Below are 11,052 nucleotides of genomic sequence, written 5' to 3'. Positions count from 1 at the left end.
TGTAGTAAAGATGATATGATTACAAGTAATATTTATAATGTTTGTAAAAAAAGAGTATTAATCATATTTAAATAAGTACATGTAGATTCTTATTTAAATTGATTTATTTGATATTAAATAAGTACAATGATTTGTTGTAATATATTTATGATGCCTTTATTTTCTTTTCAGGCCCATTATTGTTTTGTGTTATTTATATTGTAAATACTACACCGAATAAATATCTAGCAAGAACCCTTTTGTGTTGTTTAACCCTGAGACCGTAGAGGCCCGGCTGCTAGATTACAACATACAAACTTTAATGAAAATGTATCCATACAGATATATTACAACATAAAAACTTTAATGAAAATGTATCCATACTGATATATATTACAACATACAAACTTTAATGAAAATGTATCCATACTGATATATATTACAACATACAAACTTTAATGAAAATGTATCCATACTGATATATTACAACATACAAACTTTAATGAAAATGTATCCATACTGTAAACGTATGTCAGGATGGGGAAAATAAATACAATTCTTATACAGTTTTCTAAGTTTATAACAAGTATTTCGGCAACAACAGTGTCTAGTGAGTTACTAATATTGGATTTAAATACATACAAACTTACAAGTTTGATAACATGTCGTTTGTAAGATGTTTTACTGAACTTGACCTTTTGGCGTTTTACAACTTTATTTAATTACTTGGAGGTCAAGACCGAAGTGACAACATGGTTTGGATTCCGACTTTATAAGGTTCCGATGTTTGAAATCCCCAATGAAAACAACAGAAATCTGGAAATCCACCAATGGACAGACGGCCGGAATTTCTGAATCTGAAATCTTGGGATTTCAATGGCGGCCATATTGAAATCTCATATAAAATCTACTACGAAAATCATTAATATACAGAAACATGTGTGAATACTTAAGATTTCTGACCTAATCAATCATAAACTTTACATTAAATTACGTTCTTGAATTGAAATTTGACTGAATTGATATTAACAATAAGAAATCTTCAATATAAAATATGAAGTGACAGATTTCAAAGATGTCTGGCATGGACGTCTGCTACACAGAAAATGTAAAGAAAAATCAGTTTTCTGCTATACAATAAGGTAAGTTTAACATTTCTATTAGCTAAAATTGCAAATTCAATAAGTTTAATACAGGTTCTTCAGATCAATCAGGTAAGTGAATCTTTATCTTGTAGAAGTCAACAATATATGACTAAGCTATAGGATTTCACAATGTCACTTGGATTTCATTATAATTCTGTTGTAAGTATATTTCAAATTATGCTAGAATGTCAGATCCTTACACACCCCTCCCTAAGTCTTTAAGACTGATATTCCCTGAACTTTTATACTGTCCGAAATAGGTGCTAGACCACAAAATATTTATGATTATTTCACAGTTAGTTAAAACATCTGCTGTTCTGTAATTATTATTTACTTTATGTTATATATTATATGAAAAGGTTATTTAATCAGTAATGTAAATGTCCTCAGTCTTATTTTAGTTTTATGTCATGCTTAATTATATTATTCAATTCCTAGGTGTTGATACTTCAGATCATCTTAATTAGACGCCAATATGTCAAGGTTTTATTCAGATGCGAATTTTAACATCAGCATTTGTTTCAATAGATCTTCCAATTCTTTAGAGTGTGATGCTGCATGTATGTATGTGTCTTCCAAGTTTTGACTATTTCTTTAAGCTTCAAAGATGTTTCCAATAGTAAACCTAGATGGATGATACTCACGTGGTAGTGGGTTGTTGGAAGCATTAAATATGTATACTTGTAACATACAGCATAGTTACATTCATACATAATTGCTTTAGATTGAATACTTTATATCTCCTAGTCCATTTTAAAGCATTGGACAAATTTCTGATAATCTCCTTATTCTGGATACTGTTTTCTAACCCAATGTCTACCATCATTAAGTTTCCATAGAATACAGCAGCTTCACATTATGAATCACACACGTTAAGACCAGACTCTCATGGCCATTAACACACGTGACATCATCCTAATGAAGTCACAATTGTCATCTCATCGTAATCCCTGGGTGATCAGGCCAGCATTACCGTGTCCCGCTTTCATTCCTCCAAAATTAATTTTATCATCCGTGAAAGTGTTGTTATCTATGGTCATTCTTAATACACTTTTAGCATAGTAGGTATTCTTTCTTTTGTTGTGCCCATCTGAGATATGCATGTATTAGGTTTACAGGCTACCATGCTTACTTTTCCAATTCTAAAAATATATATTGGTCCTATTGAAGTGCAGTTCCAAAGTCACTATTTTGTTTGATTACCACATGATGGTCCATATGTTTGTTCCATTCGCTTGAGTGCATGACGAGTCCTTTAACACAACCTATCTACTGTTTGAAGAGAATTTTCTTTGTAATTAGATTTAAAAAAAATAAACTGGCAACATAAAGTTTTTGTTTGGTACCTCTACCATAACCCACATTGATGTTTGTACTTTTTCGGATACAATAACATAAAAAGCAGAACAATTATCTGAATGTGTACCTGTAAATTGTTGGATATTACCATCTAAAATATTAAGTCTCTGATTTTCTATATCAGTTGTTTTCACATTTTTTCATTAAAAGTCTTGGTCAATGATGTCTTGGGAACGTGAGTTTTGCTACTTGTAACCCAAAACACTTTCATATGTTTGTATAATGCTGACAGCATGATCTATAGTACTACAGTTTTTTTCGATGCACTTATACTGAAGCTCAGGACACAGGTTATTGTACAATTGATCTAAAGCCATTCGCTCCTGTGCATTGTAACTCAGATCAGAATATGCTTTGCGTGCTAGTTCGGAGAGAGCATCTGCAAAAGACGCAATTAGATTCTGTTGAAACCTCGTTTTCTTGCTTTCAGAGAAGATACCCACACTGGTTGATCATACTTGTTAGTAAATCTATTTCGCAAGGCCTCAACCAGGCTGCGATAGCTTGATTTAATGTCAGTAGGAAGTCTTGAAATAAAAACTTGGGCTCTTCCCGTCAGACAGGACCTTAAGGCTAAATTCATGCTATGTAAGTCCCAGCATCCTAATTCCGCATTTATTTCAAAATGATCTATGAATTCTTCAAAATTTTCATCTCCACTAAATGATTTAAGTTTAATGTTTGGCTCTCTTGGCAACATTTTCCTGGAAAGTCCATTACGTCTGTCATGGTGTTTCGTCCACTTTGATGGTCTACCCCTTGAAGGGGGACTTCGGTCCTGACCTGCAAGCGGCTCTTCTTCATTTATGTCATACTCATCCAATGGAGAATCAGCTCTTTATCAGTTTTCAATATGAAATGTGGCGCTTCATCACCTTGTCTTTCATCATTCAAAGCTCTGTTATTATTCTGACAAAATTCTATTTCAGAATCTGAAGAGTCTGCCATAATGTATGTTAATCCAATGTAAATACTGTTTAAATCTCTATTTACTGTTAATCATTGATATAGTCAAGGAATAAAATAATGTTCTTGTCAGTTCATGTGTATGTTTCTCACAAAATAAAATTTTTCACAAGTCGAAATGTTATTTTTTTATGGATGGATGGATGGATGGATGAGATGCACTTTTCTGGTCCGTTTTATAGGATGGTAAATAATTTAGACCATCCCACTACTTCTCGACACCATTGTAAACGTATGTCAGGATGGGAAAATAAATACAATTCTTATACAGTTTTCTAAGTTTATAACAAGTATTTCGGCAACAACAGTGTCTAGTGAGTTACTAATATTGGATTTAAAAATACATACAAACTTACAAGTTTGGATAACAATGTCGTTGTAAGATGTTTACTGAACTTGAACTTTGGCGGTTTTTAACAACTTATTTATATTACTTGGAGGTCAAGACCGAAGTGACAACATTGTTGGATTCCGACTTTTATAAGGTTCGATGTTTGAAATCACCAATGAAACAACAGAAATCTGGAAATCCACCAATGGACAGACGGCCGGATTTCTGAATCTGAAATCTTGGATTTCAATGGCGGCCATATTGAAATCTCATATAAAATCTACATACGAAAATCATTAATATACAGAAACATGTAGTGAATACTTAAGGATTTCTGACCTTAATCAATCATAAACTTTACATAAATTACGTTCTGAATTGAATTTGACCTGAAATGTATATAACAATAAGAAATCTTCAATATAAAATATGAAGTGACAGATTTCAAAGATGTCTGGCATTGGACGTCTGCTACACAGAAAATGTAAAGAGAAAATCAGTTTTCTGCTATACAATAAGGTAAGTTTAACATTTCTATTAGCTAAAATTGCAAATTCAATAAGTGTTAATACAGGGTTCCTTCAGATCAATCAGGTAAGTGAATCTTTATCTTGTAGAAGTCAACAATATATGACTAAGCTATAGGATTTCACAATGTCACTTGGATTTCATTATAAGTTCTGTTGTAAGTATATTTCAAAATTATGCTAGAATGTCAGATCCTTACAATACTGATATATTACAACATAAAAATTTTAATGAAAATGTATCTACATTTGTATTATGATATATATTACAACATACAAACTTTAATGAAAATGTATCTATACTGATATATATTACAACATACAAACTTTAATGAAAATATATCCATACTGATATATATTACAACATACAAACTTTAATGAAAATGTATCTATACTGGTATATTACAACATACAAACTTTAATGAAAATGTATCTATTCTGGTATATTACAACATACAAACTTTAATGAAAATGTATCCATACAGATATATTACAACATACAAACTTTAATGAAAATGTATCCATACTGATATATATTACAACATACAAACTTTAATGAAAATGTATCCATACTGATATATTACAACATAAAAACTTTAATGAAAATGTATCTACATTTGTATTATGATATTTATTACAACATACAAACTTTAATGAAAATGTATCTATACTGATATATATTACAACATACAAACTTTAATGAAAATATATCCATACTGATATATATAACAACATACAAACTTTAATGAAAATGTATCTATACTGATATATATTACAACATACAAACTTTAATGAAAATGTATCTATACTGATATATATTACAACATACAAACTTTAATGAAAATGTATCTATACTGGTATATTACAACATAAAAACTTTAATGAAAATGTATCTACATTTGTATACTGATATATATTACAACATACAAACTTTAATGAAAATGTATCCATACTGATATATTACAACATAAAAACTTTAATGAAAATGTATCTACATTTGTATACTGATATATATTACAACATACAAACTTTAATGAAAATGTATCTATACTGATATATTACAACATAAAAACTTTAATGAAAATGTTTTTATCGTCAAGAGACTTTATTATTACAATAAAACAAAACACATGCTACCCTTTCTGCAAAATGAAAAACATAATTTCATTCTTTCCGAGTCTTTATCTCCAAATTAAAGATCCATTGAAGTCTGTATTCACTCACAGATTTTACTCGGTACAATCTTTGAAAAAGACATTGTCATTAATTACAACATTAAACTCGAATGGACATGACGCTACTTTCTCACTACGTACTTCATACATATATCTACATATAGTATACAGATATATTGTTATATATCTACATGTGGTTTACAGATATATTGCTATATATCTACATGTAGTATACAGATATATTGCTATATATCTACATGTAGTATACAGATGTATTGCTAACACATATATACAGATATATTGCTAACACATATATCTACATGTAGCATACAGATATATTGCTACATACAAAACTTAAAGATGTATTTTACTCACATATCATTACAATGACCCGTTCACTTACCTTTGTAGAAATAAAATTTTATAGCAATCAGAATGATAAAACATCGTGAATAATTTCCCATATTTATCATGTTTGTCGAACTTTGTCTCTTGTGTCACACACAAATGTGATATAGGGAGTGGATTTTCGCCTGTTTTACAGTCTACTTCTATAACAAGAACTTTATCATATGTCAACATAATAAATATGTGATATAACAAACTACTTTGGAATGCAACTTGATTGAAATCATCGTAATCTTTCACTTTAATAGCTTTTACAATATGAAATGACTTTTAAAGTATTTTTTACGTCATAAACAAGCGTTTTATAATATCTTTGAGTGCTTTCACATGATATTTATTTAGGTCAATTATTATTTTATATTGTATGTTTACATTTATCCAGATACATGTCTATAGTTCATATATGTGTTTAAAATACATAGAGGTAAGATATTTTATGGTAATGCTTGACTCTTTTTACAACCCTATAACATGGATTTCGTAAACTATACTAGGCAAAACTCATTACTCACTTCTGTATCAAATACTCTGCACACTTTATTGCTGCGCACCCACAGTCTCGGAGTTATTTGTGGTTACATTTTTTTTTGTCAATGGACCCGATTTTGTTCAATTAATCCCTTTAATTTACAGCTAAAAACAAATTTTCCTTCCACTTTCTATCATGTTAAGCCATATATTGGTTACGGTGATACTTAGCATGTCATATTAATGAATGAGAACGGAAACAACTTTCGAACCTCAATCACTGGGAAGGCAGTATAAAAGACAAAACAAAAAATAAACTTAAATTCGGTAATTTATTTCTTACATTTGTATCTTCTATAGGAAAGCAATAATTATTTTGTAGTGCGCCGTTGGTTATTTATTTTATTGCTGAGCAAGACTGGTTACATGAATTCGAAAGCTAGTCTCCCTCCACCATATTAGTGTATTTGATTTGTCTCCCTTTATTAGACGCCGCGTGCACGCGGCATCTAGTAGATATGCATTCGTCTACTCAGCAATGGGGAATAAAAATAATCAACATTTAAGTTAAAAAAAACCCCCAGATTAACTGAGTGAAAAAATTTCGTTTATTTTAAAATGTATCACACATATTTGCAAAAGGTTAATTTGAAGGATTGTGTGACGAGTGTTCTCTTTTGACTAGATTTTTTTATTACATTTAGTGGTTTTATATCTAGATTCCAGGCAAATATCAATCTTTTGTTTAATCAAGAAGTTTAATCTTTCATAAATAAGAAAACAATATGTAACTAAGAATTGATTCTATTTAACAATTTGTTCATAACTATTATTTGATATTACAGACATATTCTTTTGCAATTTGTAAAATAGAAGAACAATTCAAACTCATTCGAACATTATGCAATTCGCACCAATATTTAAATAGGCATATTCTTGGCGCAACAAAGATGTTTTTCTTTACCTTCCTCTTGAATTTATTCTAAGTAAACCAATCATTTCAATTTTACTTCTTATTCTTTTATTTTGCTTCGACTAGACCTTTCAATCTTTGTCGAAACAGACAAACATTTCAGAATTTCAGACATGAAATTATTTTGTGAATTTATGCATTAGGTTCTACTTTTTCACAAAATATGCAACTCAATTATTAAACAACAAGCACATACCAAGAACATGGAGAGAAAAATTATTAGTGCTTCGGATATTCAAGTGTAATAGAGAACCATTTTCAATGATGATTTTGTACATAACCTGCGACTGTTCACAACATTTGGCAGCGTCATTGATGTGCAGCATCAAAATTTATGATATACCATTTGCCGAGAAACAGATAACGGATATATTAAAATATAAAGTCCATAAAAGTTTGGCTTATTTACATATATATGGATTTATACGTATATATCTTACCATGATTAGTTGTTGATATTTGTAGAAAATGGGTATCATTGTACGTGAAAAAGAAAATGTACATACTCTGATATTTTATTATCATCTTTAGTAGTGACACAAACAGAACAATGTTGCACTACTGTCATGTCACATTACAAGTCTTATAAGTTTTGTTTGTAAAGGAATTACTTTCCTTATCAGATCACAGGCATTAGTGAAGGCATATGGCCCCTCTTTCATGGACAGTGCATACGATAAGTATAATTTAGATTGCAATTGTACTTGTGTATTGGATATACATTTAGGATAGAAATGACCTATTAACTGCAACTTTTACTTTTAACAGAATTCGAATACAAAGCTATTGTTAAAACATGTATATGAACACTAGGTTTGTAAATTCTTTACAACATCTTTAACAATAAACAATATTTCTATATTTCAATATAATCTTTATAAGCCTGAAGAAAATCGGCGTATAATACTGTGCACCTGGTGGTCTGTCCGTCTTTTGACAGTTTTTCTGACTGGTCTGTATCTTTTGAGCCGATAGAAGGAAACAGAAACTTGGAAAAATGTTAACAATAATGAGACACATAACCCTGAACAATATAAATATATTGTTATAGGACAAAATAGTATAACCTGGACATGATAAGAGAATGAAATTGAATATTCAACTGACGGAAATATTACATCTCAGTATATTTCATATCATAATTATGACATCTTGTATTCGGTCTTTACAAATATGTACCATAAAGTTATGTACGTAGTATTCATTGAAAACAATAAGTTTTAACGTTTCTTTGCCAAAAGCAAGTGGTAAATTACGTAAGGACAGTTTTTTTCTATATATTTTAAAAAACGAAATGCCCATATTCTGACCCTTTTCATTCTTTATTATAGAACAAATAAACATGTTAAACGATACAAGTTTTTTTCATGGTCACTATATCTTTAACATCCGAACTGAACGTAAGCTCAATATATACATACTATAATAATGCTTAGCAGTCATTAATCCTTTCGATCAACAGACCCCAAATGTACACTTACGTCGAATGTATACTTTCGTCGAATGTACACTTTCGTCGTGTGAACACTTACGTCGAATGTACACTAACGTCGAATTTTCGAATAAGCAGATGAGGGTTACAAAATCATTAAAATATAAGCAGATAACAATTAATTAATAAAATGTAATGAAGTGTCAGTGAAGGTAAGTCAAAATTACTTCGAGTTACAAATGAATTTGGTAATTCTTTACTGTCAACATAAAGAAAATTCATTTGAACACATGTTTGAAACTATTTTAAACTAGATGTATCATTGTTCAACACTACACTGTCGCATTTTTACGTAGTCATTCGTTTGAAATCGGCTATTTCCGTAAAATCTAGCCTGGGTCGCCATATAAAATCGCTTGGCAAAAAGAAAACGTTATGAATTCAGTTAAAAGTGTGAAAAGAGTGACGTCATCCCTGGGAATTTTTCTTACTGCATTCTTATATACAGCGGTATGTAATGAGCTATGATTTTAAATACTAATATGTGATTACTCTTCCTTTCAGACAGAAGTATTAATGAAACTGAATTTATGCCAGGTGGAAGTGGGAAATTGAAATACATTATCTTTTAGTTGTTTTATATAAAAACAGTGAAGGTCCATGGTAAAATTTAAAACGTAAAGTAAATAATTATGGTAAGGTTAAAAACGTTTACTATTATAAAACATTTCATTTTATTAAAGTAACAACATGTTGTTTTTAGACACTCTAGGCCTGAGAAATAAATGCGTTTTTGTTCTAAGGAGAAAGTGAAAACTTTTATTTTATCATATTTAAGAGAATGTAAGATGCTTATCGCGCGAAGAAAGATGTCTTGAACGGAGAATAACTTAATACAAAATAGCAAAATATAAACACAGTGGTATTTTTGTTTCATACATAAATCATTTTATGTTTACTGACAACAAAGACATGGCGCAAACCATGAGTACCAAAACTGGAATTCTATAAATTCACCAAAATACTATTGATCAATAAAGATATATCATGTTTCGACTAATGGGATTTTAAACTCAACTCAACTCAACTCAAATATTTTATTAAAGTCTCATCTATGTGCATCTTTACATATATTTAAGAAATAAAACACAACATTTTTACACAACACCACGCCACTCCTACATAAGGAGTTATAAGAGACTGTAAAACTATTAAAATAATCTCTAAAATATCTACTTTTTAAGAAAAAAGTCAATATTTAGACACAATCTAACATGAATTATATGGCCAAAGAGGTCAAATTTGCGCCTATCTGTCTATTAATTATAGTACTATGACAATAATTGTCTGAGCTAACCCTGTGTATTAATACTTTATAATTCATAAAATCGTTTAGCTAATACCCTTAAAGTTAAATATAAAATTCATGATAATAAAATTCCTTACAATACATTGAAGGAGTCTGTACACCTGAAAATTCCAGGCTGCTTTTTAAATTGGCAAGATCAATATTATACCACATAGGCATTAAATCCATACAATTTCATTCCTGTTTTCTATATCAATAGCAATATTCCTATTCTAACCTATTAATAAAAAATATCTTGATAAAAGAGCTATAAAAGCACCATACTCATACTCGTTGTACTTATATACATGTATTTACAACAATTTGTATTGTTAAAAACATGTAAAAACCACATAAAATTAAGTAAAAATTCAACTAATGACTAGATTAGTTAAAGTAAAAAAATTATCTCCTGTACATCCTTAAACGTCTAAGTTGCAGTATTAGGTAGCAGGCTTTGGCAGAATATTTAACAATTTCAAAGTTGTTTAGTACATAACATAACTTTTCCATGTCTTTTATTTTCGCATACCGTTATTTAATTTTGTTCTATCTTAACCCATTACTTCATGAGCATTTCGTAAAAATGGCTGTTTTCATTGAAAAGCCTCCTGTTACAAGTTCAAATTGCTATGAAACTATAAAAAAAGTCTTCAATACTGTTCAAACTTGGCACACATATTAACTGGACCATATCCTTTGTAACGACATACACAATCTTAAATGTTCTGTTACCATGGCAAGAAGGGGACATCTCAAAATTGCCAAAAATCACTATTTTGCGATGATTTTTCCATCAAAGCTGATTTCAAAGTGCTACAACTTTTCAATGGATTGAGATAGAGTCCAAGGCTTTTAAGTGTTGGTTACACGTTACCTGCAGGTCGACCTGAGACCATTTTAGCCTGTCACAGGTCCATAATTTTCTTGAAGAAAATGTA

The sequence above is a fragment of the Ruditapes philippinarum genome, unplaced genomic scaffold, assembly GCF_026571515.1.
Source record: "Ruditapes philippinarum isolate M1 unplaced genomic scaffold, ASM2657151v2 ctg4003_1_1_1_1, whole genome shotgun sequence".
Taxonomy (NCBI): Eukaryota; Metazoa; Mollusca; class Bivalvia; order Venerida; family Veneridae; genus Ruditapes; species Ruditapes philippinarum.
Note: the sequence above shows the minus strand (reverse complement) of the source record.